The sequence below is a fragment of the Sebastes umbrosus genome, chromosome 5 (assembly GCF_015220745.1).
Source record: "Sebastes umbrosus isolate fSebUmb1 chromosome 5, fSebUmb1.pri, whole genome shotgun sequence".
Lineage (NCBI taxonomy): Eukaryota > Metazoa > Chordata > Actinopteri > Perciformes > Sebastidae > Sebastes > Sebastes umbrosus.
The window spans coordinates 27,122,794-27,143,913 of record NC_051273.1 but is presented as its reverse complement, the minus strand read 5'-3'; the positions used below and the strand labels follow the sequence as shown (position 1 = coordinate 27,143,913).

At 42.5% G+C, this 21,120-nt stretch overlaps 1 protein-coding gene across 2 annotated transcripts in view; it reads right to left on the bottom strand.

Annotated features, from left to right (window-relative positions):
- The window catches only part of exoc2 (exocyst complex component 2), a 150,351-nt gene that overhangs the window by 107,126 nt on the left and 22,105 nt on the right, over positions 1–21,120 (bottom strand). The gene's annotated exons all lie outside the window — the stretch shown is intronic.

Genomic DNA, 21,120 nt, shown 5'->3' with positions numbered 1-21,120 from the left:
AGCTGCCTTCACTCACCGCGAGGAAGGGCACAGAGATGTGCAGAGGCAGCAGGTATAAATATCTCCCAAAAAGAGCGCAAGGAACTAGGGCTGACCCGAATGCTTCGAAGCTTCGACCGTTGCCATGGTATTCAACCTCCAAATCACTATTCAAATGCTTTGTTGTTGTTGTTTTTTTTAAATATATATATATGTATTTATATAATAAATAAATAATGTAGATTAGGCAGTACAAGTTGACAGCCTGAATCTTATACATCATTTTGCCATCTATGGTGTAGAGTAGTGGCTCCTAAACATTTTTAAATCATGCCCCCCCCGAAGTGTCCACCCTAGTCTACACCCCACTACACAAAAACTGTGAATTAGCAGCATCAAGGACTGCAGAGCAGGGGGACACTATCTATCCAAATTCGGGAGAAAAATTGTCAAATTGATTGAAAACTTGATTTTTGAAATATTTTGTAATGCAATGTTCTGTCTAAAGGTACATTTTGCTTACCTTGGAGCATAAAACTGAACGTATACAAGTCCCTAAATGAACATACAAGAAAGACTATGTTGACCTAGTTGTACTCTTCAATGTAAAATACTTTTTTCATGTGTAAGTTCACCGGCTAAACTCAGGCCCTGGAATTCTCTGGGTATGTGCGCATGAGCACCAGCGGGAGTGTCCGTGTGTGCAAAGTGCAAACGAGAAGATAAGCGATCCAGTTGGAAGCCGAGCCAGGGCTCCATCCTGTGATGTAACAGCTAATGACAGTAAATGAGTTGAGTTCTTTGCTCGGGCAGATCAGTGGCTCCCAGAGGAAAAGAGCCCGCGGTTCACTCTAAGTGCTGTGTTGTTATTTCTGAAGTGAATGGAGTTTGTTATCACAGCTTGGCCCCCCCTCGGTCCCCTCCTCCGTCACTCCGCAGAGCGACGGAGCAAAACCCCTGCTGCGTTTCTCATGCTAGACACCACAGGACTGCACACACACACACACACACACACACACTTATATAAAGGGTAAAAGCATGCATGCGCATTTTTGTAGCAGTATATGGAAGCATGTAGAAAAGTAACTGAAGGTAAAGGAGATGGCGTGCGACTCGCCTGCTACCGCCATGACTCTGCTTACATGTTACTTATCTTATCTGCTTATCACGTTGGCAGACAATAAAACACACACACACACATGCACACACACTCTTTTTGGTATGTACCAAAGTAACCAGTATTTTGGCAGGTGTTCCCCAGTTTCCTTAATCAGGATAAGATAATCTTCCCTTTGAGTACACAAACACACACACACACACACACACACACACACACACACACACACACTAGAGGCAAAAAGTAGCCAAATACATGTACTCAAGTACTCTCCTTAAGTGCAACTTGCAATGTACTTACACACAGATACAGGTACTTTCCTTGAATATTTCCAATTCAAGCAACTTTCTAGTTTTTTCCCACTACACTTATGTGACAACTGTAGTTACTAATCACTTTGCAGATTAAGATTTTATATATAAAACTGATGAAATGTTGAATTCCTATGTTAACACATCTCAGTCTGAGTTCTAAGTCATACTTTTAGTACCTAAAGAGAGGAGACAGACGCTAGCTGAAGCATGGCCAACCCTCGGTATACCTGGCTGGCAGTGAAACATACTCTGCCCTAAAAGAAAACAATAACATGAACCAGCGGAGCAGGTGAGTCTTTCTGTCATGCGTCACTCTGCTTCGCTCTTCAGAGCTGCAGCATCTGACGTGGGTCGTCGGCCGATGGAACGTAGGAATGTCTGGCTCGGGGGACCCGCCCGGAACCCGCATACGTCACCTGCTGGTGTTAATAGTGATGCGTGGGTTTGTGTGGGAACATGGAAACTGTAGTGGGGAATAAGGTCTATTGTCTGGCCAGGTATGAAACACCAGATTAGACTATTGGAGGGAACACACTGTACAACCACACTGAAGTGGTGTAACTGCAGTACGGAAGATACGTGACAAATAAACCAACGTTGACTTCTGGTTTCACACAGGATACGAACAGCGTTCTCCTGGGCAAATGTCTGGTGTTTTTCGACCGTTATCAGCTGTAACTGCCGTATGAGAGCAGTGAAGAGCAGGGGCCGTCAGTGGGGCATGCTCACATGCACTAAAAGCATGTGCGGCCGGCCCAGCTATGTTAACAAAGCACGGAGAAACTCGGATTACAACACACACACACACAGAGGAAGAGTGACTTCATTCTCTGCTCAGGTAGACATTACTCCTCTATATCTTTATGTAACAAATAGTTGTTTGCTGCTTTATCAATGCTCTGGATGTCAAATTTAGCATCTTTAAAGAAAATACGATGTTAAGACCCCAAGTTGGCACTCAGCATCTCTGTTCTACATGCAGCTGTTGTAGCAAAACTAATTATACAGTCGTGACGTGTTGTTTTTGCTCCAGAAATATCTAAGATTCCATGTGCGGATCAATCTTCAGCAGAGCTCTTGAGTGAAAAGCTCAAGGATATTTGCCCTTTAGGGAAAATTTAGTGCAAATACCTGAAGGATTAGACACAAAGAGACAGGGTACAACGATGTGGGGTATGCACCTGGCCTAGGCCATGTGGACGAGCCCAGCATGATCACACCTGGGAGACAGGCTCAGGTGAGTCTGGAGAGCCTGTCAATCACAGTCCTGGTGGCCCCGCGGCAGGCTGCCACTTCAAATTTACTGCCCCGTTTGGGTTTAAACCTGAGCTCCTGTTCGGAGATCTGTCCTATATAAACATGCAACCACATATTCTACACTCTTGCGTGTGTGCGCAACCAGATTCACAACACACGAACAGATTATCTTGGATGTTTATACAGAACGACTCAAGCACAGATCTGATAAGGCTTATCTGATCCGAGAGCTGCAGCTCATTTAATCAAGTGTAAGAAATTCTCACGCACCTGTGTGCTGCTCAGAGAATGTGTTTTTTTTTTTTTTTTACTACAGCCAGAAAAATGACTGCAACATGTTTATGACTGTGTAAAAACGACGTTGGAAGTCTGTTTCAACAGCACATTACTTCACCTGCAGGTTTTTGTCCGACACGGGGTTGTAGTAGCTCTTGACATGTTTCTTAACATGTTTGTTACTACAAACCACTTTCAGTTTACATGGAAACATTCATAGTAATAGTCATTAGTCAATTACAAATATAAAGTTAAGCTGTTTTATAGCGATAAAGGATGATAAGATTATGATGGCATGCTGTGAGGTCTCAGCGCATCCTGCTGAACCAGTTAGTTAATCTCATGGGTTTACTTCCTGGATTAAAACGCAAATCTCAACAGTTTTACCTGTGTCGTTTTTATATAGTTATGTGATGGCAAACACCAAAAGCATTTCCAGCGTGAAAATTCAGTGCAATTCAGTACGCTAAAACAGTATGTGAGATTTTTTTTGTATTTTAGTCCAAAACCTTAGTATGAAACCAATAGTACGTGAATTGCATACTATTTCCGGTGAAATATTACAGTATGCAAACGCTGGACACTACGGTGCGGTATAAATATCCCACAATGCAATGCAGTAATGACAAATTTTCCTGTAAATTACCAAGGTGTTTTGATATATGTGTATTAGTTTATTATGGCATATGTATTGTGTGATGTTTACTTTATTCTATTTCCATATTTGTAGTGTATTGTGGTTTTGTGATATACAAAAGCTGGATATTTTAATTACACTGTACATGTAAAAGCCCAACTAGGGACACGAGTTGAAAATTAGCAATAGCTATAAACTCTCTGTGCAGCACATCAGCTTCATGCCCTGTATTGTAACTATGTTAAATTGCATCGTCCTTACCAAAATAAAAAAAAATAAAAAACATTAATTACAGAGGTTAGCGGACAGCTCTTTAACATCAATAACGCTTCAATTGAACTGTAAGTATAAAATTGCACCTTGCTAGGCGTAATATCTATTTTTCAATTAGTTCAGATTTTGATTCTCACAAATCATCGTTTTGGTCACATGAAGTCGGCATGGGTTACCATGGTTACACGTCTCCAACCGGCTAGGAGGCTCTCTGGAAGTGTTGACGTAAAGATACATACTACTGTTTATTCACACAAAAGTATGTTGAACAATAGTACACATGTTGGGTATGTAGAGCAGAGTATGCAATTTGGATGCAGTTTTTTCGGTTCCATTGTGGGAATTTTTGATGGCAGTATTAGTGCGTGAACTTGACATTTTGTGCACACTGAAATTAAACGACAGAAGGTAAATATCATCCACAAAGTATCAAATACTTTGTGGAGTTAAGTCTTTGACTACTTTAAGTAGGACAAATTTACTATGAATTCTGGGTAAATTAAGAAATTTTTTAAACTAAAACATAGCTGACCAAAGCAACTGCTTTAAGTCGAAAACTTGTACAAGAAACAGACACAAGGATAATTCACTTGTTAGAGATGGTGCGGTTGACAGGTTGTCATTTCACATATGTAAGCTGATGCAAACCTTCTAAAATTCACTCTAGATAAATTTAAGAGGACACTTACTGGCCACCATACATGAGACTAGTCCTGAGTAATACTAAGTGTACTTAATACTCTATGGACCAGTCGAACATATCTTTGTGACAGTACAGTATTTCCGTGTTTGTCAGGTTTAACAGAAGACTCATGATTGATACATACACATCCAGGAAGCCCACACTGCACCAATGGGCCCCGTGGTAAGGTATCTTTATGTTGCTCTCATGATTACGCGGATGTGCAGACGGCATTAGAAATGAGATGTTAAGATTAGATATGCAAGCACATGTTTAGTATTTAGTCATTCTAGACATGTGTATACCACATGAGCACCTAAAACACAGTAGCACTCTTGTTCCAGTTGTTAGTTCAAGACATGAAAAGGCGAACAAAGAGCAGAAACTTCACTTGATGTTTCTGTCATACCAAAACTTAATTTGAAGATCAAAAGAACAAAAATCTAGTTGTCTCTGTTCTTTGAAGTATTAAGACCTCTCAGGGAGTTTGATGTACTCTTTAAAAAGGCACACGATGTAGAAAACAGCTTCTTTAAAGCTTAGCGACACTATCTGATTGATTGTTTTGTGGACTGTGTTGTCGTGCTATGCGGCGCAGCGTGCGTTAGCTGCTCGTCTCAGTCAGATCACATCTACGGCTCCGCCTCTGTGACATCACATACCCCGCTGAGTGTGCCAACACTCTGAACTGACAGAAAATGCCCGCATACGCTGGCACGTTATTGTTGCATGCGTGATAATGTGGCTGCAGCAGAAACAGAGCGGTGATGAGGGGACTGATAGGCAGCAGCATGCCACTGGCGGAGCCGCTCCACTGAGTGTGCAGAGGAGGTGAGAAGGAGAAATGTGATAAGATTCTTGTTACATCTCTGTTTCTGATTGCTGGTAAAGCACATGGTTCAGAGGAAACCATTTCACCCACAGAAAAAATGCAGCAAGTTAACATGTAGCTCAATCAGACATACAGGCCTCCATCACCAAATCAGAGAACAGACTGATGTTCAGCAGGTGAGGCACTGAGTACACCTCATACAATTAATCTGGGATTTGGGATCTATTCCTAGGAAACAACTTTTAAATCCAGTGGAAACTTTCAACCCAGCACTATACTAAGGTAGTATGCACGGACGGACAGACAACCCGAAAACATAATGCCTCTGCGCCGGCGATCCATACAACATATATGAGTGGCTACTACAGTTCCACACTTAAAGTATGGTTAAGATTAGGGAAAGACCACGGCTATGGAAAGGGTTAAAGGAAACGTGGCAAATGATTGAGAAAGATCTTGGTTACGTTAGTGCGACTTGACTAAACAGCACAAAACATGCAAACAAGCAGATGTTACATTCTGTTACCACCGTCTGCTGAGTCACTGTCAACTCCAGTACATCCACAACTCCGCTGCTCATCTGCTCACCCATTCCAGCTACCCTGAGCCTTGTCCTTTCAGAATCTCCATTGGCTCCCTGTTACACAACGGATCCAATTCAAAGTCCTTCTCCTCACTCACAAAACCCTCCATAACCAGGCCCCCTCACCGACCTGCTCCATAACCTCACTCCTTCCCGCAGCCTCCGTTCCTCTGATGCCAACCTCCTGTCTCCACAACCCAGGACCAAGCAGCGGACAAATCAAAACTCACCTCTTCAGAACAGCTTTTAATGTCTGATTAATGATGCGTGTTGTATATTCTTGGTGTGTTGTTTTATATGATCATTTTAACTTGTGAAAAGTGTCTTTGAAAATGTATTATTTTTAAGATTACTTTTTAGGGCTTTTATGCCTTTTTAATGATGATTGATAGTTATGAAAGAGGGATATAGAGGGGGGGGTGACATGCAGCAAAGGGCCACAGGTTGGATTGGAACCCTGGGCCGCTGCGGTAAGGACTCAGCCTTGGTACGTGGAGCGCCCGCTCTACCAGGTAGGCTACCACAGCGCCCCAAATGTAATATTATTATTATAACTGATGTCAACCTAAAAAGTTATCACCAGCTTTCACCTTGTGTGTGTCATCATGGTCCTGGAGACACCTACTGTAGCGGGAACTACCACAGAAATGGTTTTGGGTACTTTGCCAGGTGTTTATATGTATGTCTGTTGACGGATTTTGTCATGGCGATAGCATCACAACCGTACAAGATGCAGTCACAAAACTTTATAGATGTGTAGTTGATATCAAAATGAAGGCCTAATCTCTTGTACTTCTGTTTGCATGCTCGCTTGCCTCGAATTCGGCCCCTTGATGGACCAATAAAGAATACTGAATTGAAAATATTACCAGCTAAACATCTGCATCTGTTAGCATTGTCATTGTCACAGGCCTGCTAGCACGGCTGTAAAGACTCTCAGTCTTGTTTAAATGTGTAGGGTTTTTTCAACACCGCCTGAGGCATTTAGAGGAATTCTGAGAGGTGACAATTTATCTTGCAGTGCCACGCCTCGCATGCCAACACAACAGTAGCGCTATAAATAAACTTGTGATTGTTATTGAGGAGAACCATCGGCCGAAGTTTCCATAGAAATATGAAGCTGTTGTGTTTGCAGCGCATCACTGGCTACGTTCCTGCGCAAAATCTGACTAACTGACGGCAGCGATGCCGTGAATCACCTGGGGAACACACACACACACCATAAATAAGCACAGGTGTGAATAAGCAAGGTAAGCAGGAGAATAGGAGGAAGGAGGGGGGCTTAAGGTTAAAACCATAATTATGGACTTGGTGTTATTTTTAGAGCTGCAGTCAGAGGGCCAGCATGTAGAACAAAAACAATAACAGAAACTTTTGCAGCCCTTAAGCCGCAGACAAACACGTCCTTACCTTCTATCCAAACCCTTATGAGTACTGTCAGACCTGATTCATCAGCGCGGCATTATAAACTAAGCCTTAATACCAAACCCAAAGCGAAATAACAGCCAGGAAATCAAAATGAGCTTTGTTTGTGAGCGTGGAGGGAACCCCCTGTACCTAGTGATCCCTGTGCTATTGATATCTATCAAAACAACATTTTAGAAGAACCAGTTTTTTAATAGCACCTACACACACACACACACACACACACACACAGGCCTAACCTCAACTGCTCAGCACACACGCGATGGCATACTCTCAACAGTGACTCACAGCTATTACCTGACACTATTAAGCATTGTGAAACACTAGCTGGGTTACCCTCAGAGTCACATACTGTCAGTCACCGTTTCCTCATATTTCACACTAATCCTTTTTTCAGACAAACATGGGCGAGCAGCTAAATAACACCAAATACGTTTGGACATGTCGGCCAAATGACCAGGCTGCATGTGACAGGTGATTTGTCACGCACACTGTACATAAACCATTGGTGAGCCCACCCCCCCCCACTATAACTCGAGTCAATATGATAAGATACAAGATAGGGGCTGCGTTGCACCAGGTGACGGGACAGCAGAGCCCCGGGTCAATGTCATTCACAAAGCATGCTCAATCCGCGATAAGAGAGGCCACAAAAACACGCTAGTTATGTAAAACGCTATCTAAACATTGCATAAAGCAGACTGGCGTCTGGTTTTGCCGGTGTGATCCCTCACCTGTCATGAAGATGAGGAATACACCCGTCACGTGACGTGTGTGTAGGTGTGAGGAATGTATTTTTCCATCTAGAATAGTAGTGCTGCGTTCAGAGGCCTGTGTCTCTCTGGGGCAGCTCACAATATAAACTATAAAGTATAAACAAGCACAGGAACCAGAGTCCTACAGTTATACTCATTGAGCTTTAAAGAAATACTAGATTATACTGAGTTTGACAAACATGCCACTTGAGACCAAAAACTTTAGACCTATATGATCTTACTTTTGTAATTGCAATCATATGAATGTATTTGGGTGTGTATCAAACTGAAGGTGCCAGTGTTTTGGGTTGTTTTTGGCATCGACACTCCTGTTTTTGCAAGTCAGGTCAAGCCCATTTATTTATAGAGCATGTTTAAAGAAAAGTAAAAACAAAATAATAAGATGGTTAAAATGAAAGTAATGAACAAAATAATTATAGCAATACAAAAGGTGTTTTGCTGAGGAATAAAGATAAAAATATGAGTAATATATTACCCACAATGACATTAGTGGAGAAACACAGCTGTTAGAAGGCGGAGACAACTCGATGTTTGAGATAAAAACATGCACTCTGAGAGGAGTGATTGTGATTTTCCGATAGACCTAAGATGGATAAAAAAATGTTTTCATTTGTTTGTTGAAAATGTTCTTTGCATAGGTGACAGCAGGGTGCATAAATGTGGGTTAGATTACAGCAGGAGTCTACAGCACTAAAGATGAGAAAAAGATGTTTTCTCTCGTCTCCCGACTGGCTTCAGCAAGAGTTTGATTGACAGATGGTTCATTCAATCACCTACCAAGTATTTTTTGGTTCAGGTTAGTATTTGTGGCCTACATAGTTTCAAACAAGATAAGTTTGTACTCGCATTTGCAAATTTAACTAGTTTCTATCACATTAGCGGTATACTTTACATTACTCAGTAATAATTAATGAAAATAAAAACTGACACTTAAGAGATAATGCTGTATATGTATATTTACTAGGCCTGTCAAAGTTAACGCGATAATAATGCGTAAACACAAATTTATTTTAACGCCACTAATTTATTTAACACATTAACGCAATCGATCTTTCGGAGGTTGTAGCAGGCTCAGTTAGCTAGCGTGAAGATACAGGCATCATGAAACTAGCAAAAACCTAAAGAATCCATTGATGCCATACTAGCTTGTCGAGAAGGAGGTAAAATAACGCTCCAAATTTAAGCTAAATTTTGGCAAGGAAAAACTGGCATGACCATTTTCAAAGGGGTCCGTTGACCTCTGACCTCAAGATATGTGACTGAAAATGGGTTCTATGGGTACCCACGAGTCTCCCCTTTACAGACATGCCCACTTTATGATAATCACATGCAGTTTGGGGCAAGTCATAGTCAAGTCAGCACACTGACACACTGACAGCTGTTGTTGCCTGTTGGGCTGCAGTTTACCATGTTATGATTCGAGCATATGTTTTTATGCGAAATGCAGTATCTGTGAGGATTTCTGGACAATATTTGTCATTGTTCTGTGTTGTTAATTGATTTCCAATAATAAATATATACAGACATTTGCATAAAGCAGGCATATTTGCCCACTCCCATGTTGATAAGAGTATTAAATACTTGACAAATCTCCCTTTAAGGTACATTTTGAACAGTTATTGCAAAAGTGCAATTAATTTGCAATTAATCTCGACTAACTAAGTACAATTGTGCGATTAATCACAATTAAATATTTTAATCGATTGACAGCCCTGATATTTACTAAAAGGAACACCCTTTACCTTACTGATTAATGTTAAATTATCGCATCTTTAGTTGAATATTTTAATATTAATGGTTTCACTGGTAAATTAAACCAGATTTCGTTCAAACAAATATGTGGAGGAGGAGAGGATAATTCTTCAATATAGTTTCTGCAGTAACATGAGGGTAAGGCAGCATGTATGTAGCCTGAGATGAGAAAGGGGTCTGACTGCTGGACACTGTTTATGCGTAACTGGACATGTAAAGGAATCAATACACAGAATTTTCTTTATTTTACATGTTCGAAATAAATGTTGAAATGAATTTGTGAGGACTTAAAAAAGGTCAAGTCAAAAGTTGAAATTTGCAGCTCTCTCAGCTACATTTTGTGTGCTTCAGTCTTCTCTAATTCCTTTGTGCAACAAGAATCAGACGGCTGTAAATACTATGAATCAGATCCTCATGGCATCAACAGAAGTTCAGACTTTTGCTAAGAGACGGAGGGAGCTCCTGAAATAAGAAGATCCAGGTTTGTGATTGCGGCAGCAGCCCTCTCAACCAGCGCTCCATTCCCGCTCTCACACATGGACCACCTGGGTGATCTGTTTATGGAAGCCATCCCAGCTTCTGGCCCTGAGCACAGTCGAGCTATTCGTGCCTCTTTTGTTTAAAGAAAGTCGATTTATAAAGTCTCCTGCACAAGCAGTATGCAGATCAGAAACAGAGTGACTTGTCCAATCAGTGCAATGCTTTCAATCTGGACACAAGGCAGCTCGCTCCTATAATGTAACCATCGCGACATTAAAGGCTTATTCCACTGTTTTGGATTAACATTATTCCTTTGGTGGATTACATATAGGAGACATCTCCTAAGAAATGTTTCCATGCTCCCAGTGGAGCATCATGTAAACGCATGTAAGAAAAAAAAATAAAAAAGGAGGAGCAGGTATTACGTGTGTGTTTCGTGCGAGGGCCAAAGTGTTTCCACAGGTTAATTTGTAGGGAGCCGCTCCCGCTGTTGTCACGCACGCCACAGCACTTTGTTTTGCCGCTGCCGTGAAAAGTGTTTTTGAGCTAACCCAAACACAGTCTATAGTAACAGTGATATTATCTACCTGAGCACGCGGGGCCCACCTGCAGGGCTCTGACACAGCGAGGGAGATGTTTTACCTCGTCTGCACGAATGGGCCCGGAGCAGAGGAGTGAGGCGGGAGAGGGTAGAGGGGGGGAGGGGGCGTGTGGGAGGAAACACACAGAGAGAGAGGGGGAGGGGGGGAGGCGTGTGGGAGTAAACACACGGAGTAGGGGAGGGCGGGGGGGCGTGACGGAGAGTTTTACAAGCTGACACGCATGATGCTGTTTGGGCAGGTTGAGCCTGCAGACTCGCTGACTTCTCATCAGCTAGTTTTTCTACACCTTAACGGCCACACTATAATTAATCAGATGTCTGGGTTGGATAGGCACGCAAGGGCTGGGTTCAAGACCTTTTGTTTGGTTAGATGCCTGGTCAGGTGTGTAGCTGTATAAATAGTTACTGCCTGTTTTTCTCACAACGCCTTTCAGAGAAAGTCCAATTAGGGTGGTGTGTCAGCGACACATTTCCTGACACGAACGGGCCGAACGGAGCAGTAACTATGGTTTTCTACTTTTTTAGCATAATTGGGGGATCATTGGACTTGAGTGTAGAAGAGGCATTCACTGACACTTTATTGTATTTTCTTCTACCCCCTCAGTCAGCTGTTCTCTCAGCGAGACACAGTCGAGGGTCATCGGACCGAAAGGCTTTGGGACACAATCACACTGCTGCATTATTATCCCATATTCCCACCGTTATCACGCCGCTTACCCATGACCGCCCATCCCAGTCATCAAGCAGGTGCTGCAGTTTCTGCCTCTAAATTTTTCTTTTTTCCTCTCCTCCATCCACCTGGCCGTCCCAATGTGCCAAACCTGTTTCTCTGGCATGCAGGGGGAGTTAACGAATCTTAGCAGTACGTGCATTCAAAGGCCGGATCTATTTCCAAATAAAACAGGAGAGTTGGGGATTGTGCCAAAAATCACACCAAAATGCGTATGCTCAAACAGATAAACATTGGCGGTTGATGCATGGGTGGCATTCATCCTAACTGATGATGAGGTTATATTGCGTGGATAAGCCTGATGTTGTCTTTTTATTTTCATCAACAAGTCCCTTGAAGAAACCATATCTAAGTAATAATTTAACTATTGTCTGTTAATCCACAGCCTGACATACAGAAGCTATTCCTCCATGACATAGAACTCTATTGTTACATAAACACATAAAAGAGCAATACTTTTGCTTTGGGTGACAATAGATTTTGGGCACCCCTGGTTACCGGAAGTCAGGCTGTACTCATACACCGTTTGTAGCTATACCTACGAAAGTCAATACACTGTAATACATATACAGTATATCCCACGTAATCATGAACCAGGAAGTATAAAGAGCATCAAATGCTGCATAGGGAGGAGGTCGGGGTGGATGGGTGGGGTGGGTTCGTACCCCGTGTAAAAGCAGAAGTCAACGTTGATTTATTTGTCATGTAAGTTCTGTACTTAAGTTACGCCACTTCCGTAGTTATTTTAACCCAAACCACAATCTTTTTCCTCAACCCATCTATTGTAAGTAGTTTTGTTGTCTAAACCTAATACTGTATGCATATAACAAGTGGAAATTGACACGTGCTACTGGACATTCGTAGGAAAATGCATGAGGAATAAGGAATAACTTTTCATAAGATATCATACGAACCGCTGTATGAGGATATTTTGCGGAAGTAGAATAAAAGTCCCATTATTTTTCCCCATAGATAATGTTAGCCACAGTTGAAGAACTTCTACGGCATGGAGCGATATGAAACTCTCTTGGTCAAATCGTCACTATAAAAGAAAGTACAACCTATGTACATAAAAACTTCAAGGTACAGTAGAAGTTAACTACGACTCCCAAGATGCATTTCAGCAAAAAACAAACAATAACAGGGCTTCAAATTCTGTAGCGGCAGAAGTTAAATATTGCACTGTTTAGAAAACTGATTTTACGATCTGCATTTTTGAACCACTGTCGTTTGTTCCCAACTGAAACAACGAACAGCTTTGAATTTGCTACTGCTCTGGTTTGTGCCTCTGGCTGGCTTCTTCTCCATGGCAATGACATGGGTAGTGCAGTATTGAGACTAGAGCCGTCCGCCATGCCAAAATGACAGAAAAGAAGTTGAAATAATTCAAACTGGCGGTCACATCATAAACCTATAGTGCCTTTCCATTAGCCAGGAGAGTCCCGTGTGCCTATGGCCTTGATTATTCTATCACATACCTAATACTCATATATGCTGAAGATACTGACAGACGTGTTCTACTGTCTAACATTTTATATGATCTGATATGGGTGCTGAGGTTTGCTGTGCAGCCAGGCAGCTGTTGTTTGCTCCGGTGGATCAATGCAGGAGCGGAGGCAGCCAGCTGGAGGAGATTAGGCCTTTTTTTCCCCAATCAAACTTCCGATCCTTAATGATAATAATTTACAAATTATCACCGGATCAATATCTAATAGCACTTACTACAAACAGTAGCATCTGCCCAGGAGCCCAGGTTTCCAATTACCCCTGCAGTGAGCCATGTAAAGTCTACAGAGATTAGAAAAAAAAATCTTAGAAATTAAGCACGTACACTTAACTCCACATTTGATATTTGAGTTGGGAAAAAATTATCAGTCTAAAGTTTCTTTACTTTGGAGTCAGGACCCACCAAGGGGTCACTTGATATGCAGTTATATATGCAGTTATGGTTTGGTAAGGCATATATCATTTCTTTGCAGGATTGGAGCTGCCTCTCTGAACGTAGAAGTAAATTACCAAACAATTTAATCAAATTCACATGACAATTTGATGTCATGAAAATTGGAGGTACACATTCAGTATATTTGCAGTATAAACAAACCCTCGAGCCACACTAAGGGAAAGCACCACTGATCCAATGACCGATGTACCTGCCTCAGAAAAGACCCATCTCAGTCTCTTTCTCTAGCTCTGTGTGCTTCCTGCAAGCTAAGTGGTGAAGTGATTAGGTGCTAATCAAAGCCTTGCTAAGGGTTCAAATCTTGGTCTAGGAAAAATTGAAGGGTCACACCAGTATTTAGTATTGTACTTCCATAAAGTTGGTGGACTTGTGAGAGAAAAAAATCAAAGCAGTATAGGTCGAACTATCCCAAACCACAACTTTTAGTCTTAAAGGATAACTTTGATATTTTTCAACCTGGACCCTATTTACCCATGTTTTTGTGTCTAAGTGACTAATGGGGACAACACTTTTTGAAAGTTGTCCAGTATTGAGGGATAGCGCTCCAGCCGGGAGCCACTAAACAGGCTGGGAATTCACATCCACTAAAAGTGCTTCTCTTTGCCACTGACAGACTCAGACTGTTATTGTCTGACAACATTATGGAAAGGACACTAAAGACAAAAATGTTTTTCTTTACCTTTCACTTGATCCGGTTGGTCTGTGACACAATAACAAACCGTGTCAAGCAAAAGGTAAAGAAGAACTTAAAAGGGAAACCCTGCGGCAAAAGATGCAAAATGACGGATTTTGTGACATACGGCGGACCCTCGCCGGCAAACGAGCAGGAAGCTCCAGGCCCCGGTAACACGGAAGGAAGCCGAACATCGTTCATTTACACATATCACCCACATTGCAACGATACAAAGCCAATTGAAAAAAGTTTCCAATTAAGAGAGGTCCCTCCAGAGCCACAGAAGACATTATAGTGCAACGTTTTTCACAGGCTGAATAATAATCTCTGTGACAATTAAACTGAATTTAATATGTAAATTTAAAGAGTGCCCCTTTAAAGTACTGTTCTACTGAAATATCTCAAGATACGTAAAATATTCTCTTTTGTCTTTAGTCCACCCTGCTGTCAGCTTGAATAAAGTACAGGCTTTTTTTCCATGAAGACAAATCATCTTTCTCTTCTAATTAGAAAAGCTTATAAAAAACCCTCTGAAAAACCCCAATCAAACTAAATTTAGATTAAAATGATGTATAATAATGTAAGTTGGCCCTTGTGGCAAAAGTACATAGTCACTATAATGTGCTGAATAACAAGCAAAAGGTGATATATTAAAGAAGCTAAAAAGTCCAGGATGTAAGCCTGTGATAGATCTTTTTAAAACTGTTAGTTGTGGTAACACAGAGAAAAGGGGATCTAAATATAACCCACAGACTAATGTTGTCAATCAGCGAGGTGTTTGTTGGGTTTGTCTGTGGTATGACTCCTTGGTAACTGTTCAAAATCAGTGCTATGTTTGCAGATAAAACCCCCGAGCTAGATGTTCCACCTCTCAATCAAAGAAATAAAGAGGGGCAGTTCAGGTTCAGACGGTGCAAAAATAGCGCTACGGAGCGGTATAGGTTGAGAGGCGGGCGAAGCATCTCGTGCAAACCACTATGCGTGAGTAGAGTGTTTGGATCCTATTTCAAGTTTAGACAGAAAAGGGCTGAACGGCTGCCAGGTAAACAGTGCAGCGCAGGTACTGATTTGGCCCTGTGTTTATGCTTACACAAAAACAGCCTACAGCACTGCTGAATGGAGTTAGGTCCTATCAGCTGCAGCGATAAAGCAAGGTGTCTATGGCTGAGATCAATCATTGCTCCTTTTTCTTCTTTATCCACCCCCCTCATCCCCTCCCAACCCATACAATCCCTCCACGCCTCCCAGCTCGGCATGCGAGGGGACTCTAGCGTGTGAAGAGCTGAATTGGACGATAGCGGCAGATAGGGCAGGTATTGAGCCTATGTTGCCCGCATGGAGGAGGTTCATTGACAGACACGCACTAACAGTAACATTTTATGTGCAGGATTAAGGGTTTCACTCAGGTCCGCTTCTCCCTTGATGGCGTTCTGTTTGAGTTTCTTTAGACTGCTGACCAACATCTGATCAAAGGCACCAGAGGTGTTCAGGTGATGGTGCAGATGTTGGGCAGTGCAATGTCAAGGATAAAAGTATAGGCATAAATATATGCACATAGAGTCAACATCGGCTCATGCACACTCTCATATATTGTACATGCAGGGTTAGAAAAATGCTTAGAAGAAGTGGTGTAAACCATCCATGGGGCACCTCTTCCGTTAGGGTTAGGATTCAGTTTTACCCTCAGGCAAATGGGACCTGAGGGGAACTTTGTCTGAGCAGAGGGAACTGGGGATCTAAGGGGTCACTTGAGGACCATAGGGGTGCATGAATGTACTACATGGGCTCTTTGGGGACCAGGGGGCCACTTGGTTAACAAGACTCGTCAAAACCGAATATATGGCTGAAACGCGTATGGTCAGTCTGTGAATTTGTGGCTAAATTGTTACAAAACTAGTTAGTGGTCATGTTTATAATGTTAAATCCAGTGGTAAATGTCCACCAGGTCCAGCAAGGACACTAGGGGACGCGCTGCTCCACTCAATTGGTCGTTGAGGCGGTGACATACCCTATTGTGGAAAGTACGTGATTGGTCCCTGGTTTTCTGCTTGCCTTTTCAAACAGGAAACAACATGGCGGCCTGCTCGTAAACTTTCTGTTATTCCTTCTAAACGATCCAACAAAATCTACTTTTGAAACCAATCCTGTAACTTCATAACTCAGTTACTCACTCAGTCAGTCAGTCACTCAGTGACAGACTTTTTCATTTGTAGGGCTGGCCCTCTGCGGTCCAGCTAAAAAGGGGATCATTTTAGCCAACCCAAATTGGCATTTAGGCTGAGCAAAGTGGCATTTTATTCAACCAAAGGGGCATTTGACTCAACCAGAAGCAAACTTGGGGTCAAAAAGGTCACTTAGTGGCCAGAGAAGCTCTTTTGCCGACCAGAGGTGCACTTCAGCCAATCAAATCTGCACTTAAGCTAACCAGATGGGCCCATGGGCTGACCATTGGGGTAACAGCACCAACAAGAGCTGCGTTCGGGCTCACCAGAGGGAAACTTGAGCTGTATTATGGCTGACTAACTATGTGGGCGCCAACCAGAGCTCCTCCTGAGGTAACCAGAGGGATACTTTGACTTATCAGAAGGGCTCTTGGGTTTACCTCAGGGCCCTTTCGGGCTGATCACAGGGGAACGTGCACTTGGGGACTTGAGATACATTTGAAAACAAGATTTGCATTTGTGATATGACTACACTTGCCTTTCTGATGTGAAATTAGAGCAAAAGTTGGGTAGATGGGTAGGTTACTGAGGAGGAAGTGGGTATACTCTCCTATATATTCCAATGGCTTTTTGGCTGATAGGTAGGTATACTGTAAACCACCAGAAATAGAGGTTGGTATACCCCGTATAACTGTGCATACCTTCCACTACCCCCCTTGTGCAGACATGTTGTAGATGATGTTGTAAAGATAATGATTAAAAAAAGACCCCCTCTTTGCACGCTCCTGGTTACAAGTGTAAAAACATATTGCATGTATCATCAGGATACAGCGGGGGACCCGGAATGACATCACTACCGTTGCATGTGAATTAGGCCCTGGCGGTGCCAGGATTCCTTTCACCTGTGCCTCACCTGTACTTCACCTCTTTCCTTAATTACTTTAATTATACCCTTGTTGGCTCCGTTTATTTATATGTATCTATTTTTTTTCTCTTCGTTGGTCTGGCAGGATGTGAGCACCTCAGGTAAAAATGCAGGAGAACCCAAAATAGCAACATGTGGCTGCCAACTGACTGCAGGATATGCTGCTTCATTTTATCAGATTTCATTTATTAATCGTTGACACAGAGGCAGCAGGAGAGATTTACGCTCCTCAAACCACGCTTATGAAACCTCTGAGTCACTGCATGTACTGTACGTGTTATGTCTGTGTGCGTGTGTATCAGGTATCAAACTATTAATTTATGCTGCATGCAGCAGTTGCCTGGAAAGTTCTTGCGTTATGTATCACAACAGCTTCGTGGGAACTTTTTGTTTGTCGCTGTTAAATGTTCAGGTGTGTTTCTGATTACATGGACGAGGCGCCCCCCCACCATTTATCTTCCAAAACACAAAGGTATGATTCTACGGAAGTGCAACAAAGCCGAATGTTTAGAGGGCCGAATTTTTGGGTAATTACAGTAATCACTCTCGAAAGAATAAACTAGACGGAATGTATTTGTCTTACTCACATATTTAGCTGAACATGCACAATGTCACACACTTTCACGCCCCCAACCTGAGCAGACGCACAGCTGCAGACAAACATACATCCCCATACACAAACCCCTACTGTGCCAAGTGCAGGAATGAGTGGAATTCATGTGTCTGATTTTTAGCTCGGCTGTGAAGTAGTTGCCGTGCCTACCCGAGCGCCCAAATGAAGCATGTCGACTATCAGCGGCCTCTGTCAGAGACTGAATCTGCTGCAGGGAATCTCGGGAATCTCAGCTACGCGGCATTTCTTGTTGCCGTTCCTCTCTGCCCTGCTCGCCCACAAGCCCGCACTTTTGTTTATACAAAGACATGGGGGCCGGACACCCTTCACTCACAGAGAAGAAAGCAAACAAAGATGAGATACAGGTAAGAAGTCATCCAGAGACATGCAGACAAGGGTTTGCGTGTGAGCGTAGACCGCCGCAAAGGTGGGGCTATTTTTGGAGCCGTGAAGGATTCACCACGACGAATTTACATTACTGGAATTCCACTCGTGTCAGCACTTAAAAGAGACTTCTCCTCTCGCTCAAAGGAGACACTTTGAATCTCAATAGGTGAGCTAAAACAACAAGGTGCCAATTTTAAGAGAGGCACGCTAACAGGTTATATAAGCATGATGTGTTACTCTTGTCTAACTGCGGAGCAGAATGGATTCCTTTGACCTCGATGACCTTGCAATTAAAGCTATTTTACTGCATTATATATATCATTTTCCATTAGAACCTTAAGGTAAAAGATGATCCTGGCCTTCTCAAATGATTTTGAAACAAACCCAAATATCCGGAGAGGAATTATAATATGATACTTTACTGTGATCCCTGTGGGGAAATTATCTTTCCACTTCTGATTTCAAATTGCCATGTGGAAGATTAAAACTGAAAACAGGTGTGCTGCCTTTCACACCAAATCACTTCAGCACAGGTGTGTGTAACTGTCTTGGCAGACGACCTGAAATAAAATATCACACTTCTGAAAAGACGGAAATCCACACAAGCGCACCTACCACCAGCCAAACGGTTTAACATTCTCTGAGATTGCTGTACAGTGGCGGTGATAATGATAGCACGCATGCCGCTGCTTTCCTCAGCTCTGGTTTTAGGCTCACAGCGGTAGGCCCTCCTGAGTTTCAACAAAAACATTTTGGTTTCAACTCTCCAGCTGCTGCAGCGACGTCCCGGTGAGAGGAGGAAGCAGTTTCCCAAAATCTAAATTTGATTAGAGGATGACCTTTGGTTTCTCTGACATCCTTTCTCCCATCACAACTACAGAGTTTCTGGTATCAAACCGACTCCAGATTTGTATGATGTACCTGTGTTTCCTTTCAGATTTGGACGCTAAGCATGTCCAAGACCCACAGGGGTTCACCTTCAGTTTACAGAGAAATGTCAGTATTGCACATTTAAAGATGTAAAGGCTGACAAAGCGTCAGACACACTATATACCAAGGTTCACTATCTCTCTCCAACAGGGCCTTCTCCATTGCTGCCCCCCTCCCTCTGGAAATATCTCCCCCAACACCTCACAGCTCGGCCACACGAAAAGAGTATGAATGACACAATAATGCACGAGGCAAAAGCGTGCAATAAGAACGTTGTTCTTGCTTTTGGCGTGTCATTTGTACACCATGGAGTCTGTATTAGTCAGAGCTAGTGACGTAGTGACAAAGTGAGAAAGAGTGCTTATGGGAGGTGGGAAGGGAGGTGGGTGGGTCCAACAAACACAGGACTTTCAACCAGGAGACCGGTGTTTTGTAAGCTACATCAGTGACATTTGTGACGTGTTTTCCGTACTTCCGTTACGTTATTTCCGTACATATTTTACTTAGTTTACGTACTTATTTTAAGGCCAACCGTGACGTTTTTCCTAAACCTAACTAAGTGGTTTTGTTGCCGAAACCTAAATGAGTGTTTTTGTTGCCCTCTGCCGGTACTGCACCTTCATACATGCGTGCCTCCTTCAAAACTGCACTCTAAACCCTCCTTTTTAAAACCACCTCACTGTTCCTGTTGTTGTTTTTTACCATGTAAAGTGCCTTTGAGTACCTTTTAAAGCACTACATAAAGAAAATGCATTATTATTATTATTAGTTATCTGGATAATGTTTCCCTATAGCTAAATTTGATTTGCCTTAACTTAAAAAAGCAATGCTGTCCAGAAAAGGCCAGCTGTCCAGACCTGGACTCCTGCAATCAACAGCCCCGTAAAGACACCCACAACACACAAAACACTCATTGGACCCACTGACGAGGCTGACGTGCATTAACAGAGATCCACAGTAAACTGGCTGATTCAGATAATGTCACTCATTACAAGCACACACATCTGTTCCATTTCTACTGCAGAGATGAAAAGTGACAACCGACAGATTGATAAAAAAAAGGAGCTGTCGTCGGGCCTTTCATTAACAGGACTGGAAAAACAGACGTAGGCTTCAAGTGCACATACGTGTAATTAATCTATTTACCCTCCGAATTCTGTTGCTTTCCCACACTCACACAAACACCAACAGCTCTGGAGATCTTTAATCACGCCTGTCATGTACACCCAAGGTGATAGTTAGGCAATAAAAATTGAACATGTAGACACACAAACCGCTCAGGATGCCAAATATAGATTCATATCTCACTGCTGTCGGGAACAGACTGATATTTACAGTGACCTTATCTTATATCCCATGGTATCAGTGGAATTCTTTATCCCGTAGGGGTCTTTCATGTGTTTTTTGTTTAGCATAATTTACAAAATTCATTACAGGGTCCCTATAAATCTTTTCATACGCAATGTGTAGGTGCACACACATGAATACAGTGTACAGAGTTGAACTTAGAGTAAGTTGTTCAGGTCCCAGCAAAGTCTGAGCAGCTGAGATGGGAGGAGTGGCGGAAGAGACAGTTTAATGATTATTACTGGCCCGAGGCCAAGCTCATAACTCATGTTAACTCTCCAGCTTCTCTCTGCACCATCAACTGGCTAAAAGCTGTTGACAGGACAAGAGTTAGTGGGACAAACAGACATTTGGTTTACAGGTGTCCGGGACGTCAGTTTACTTAAAACCTGTTAGGGTAGCTGCGCTC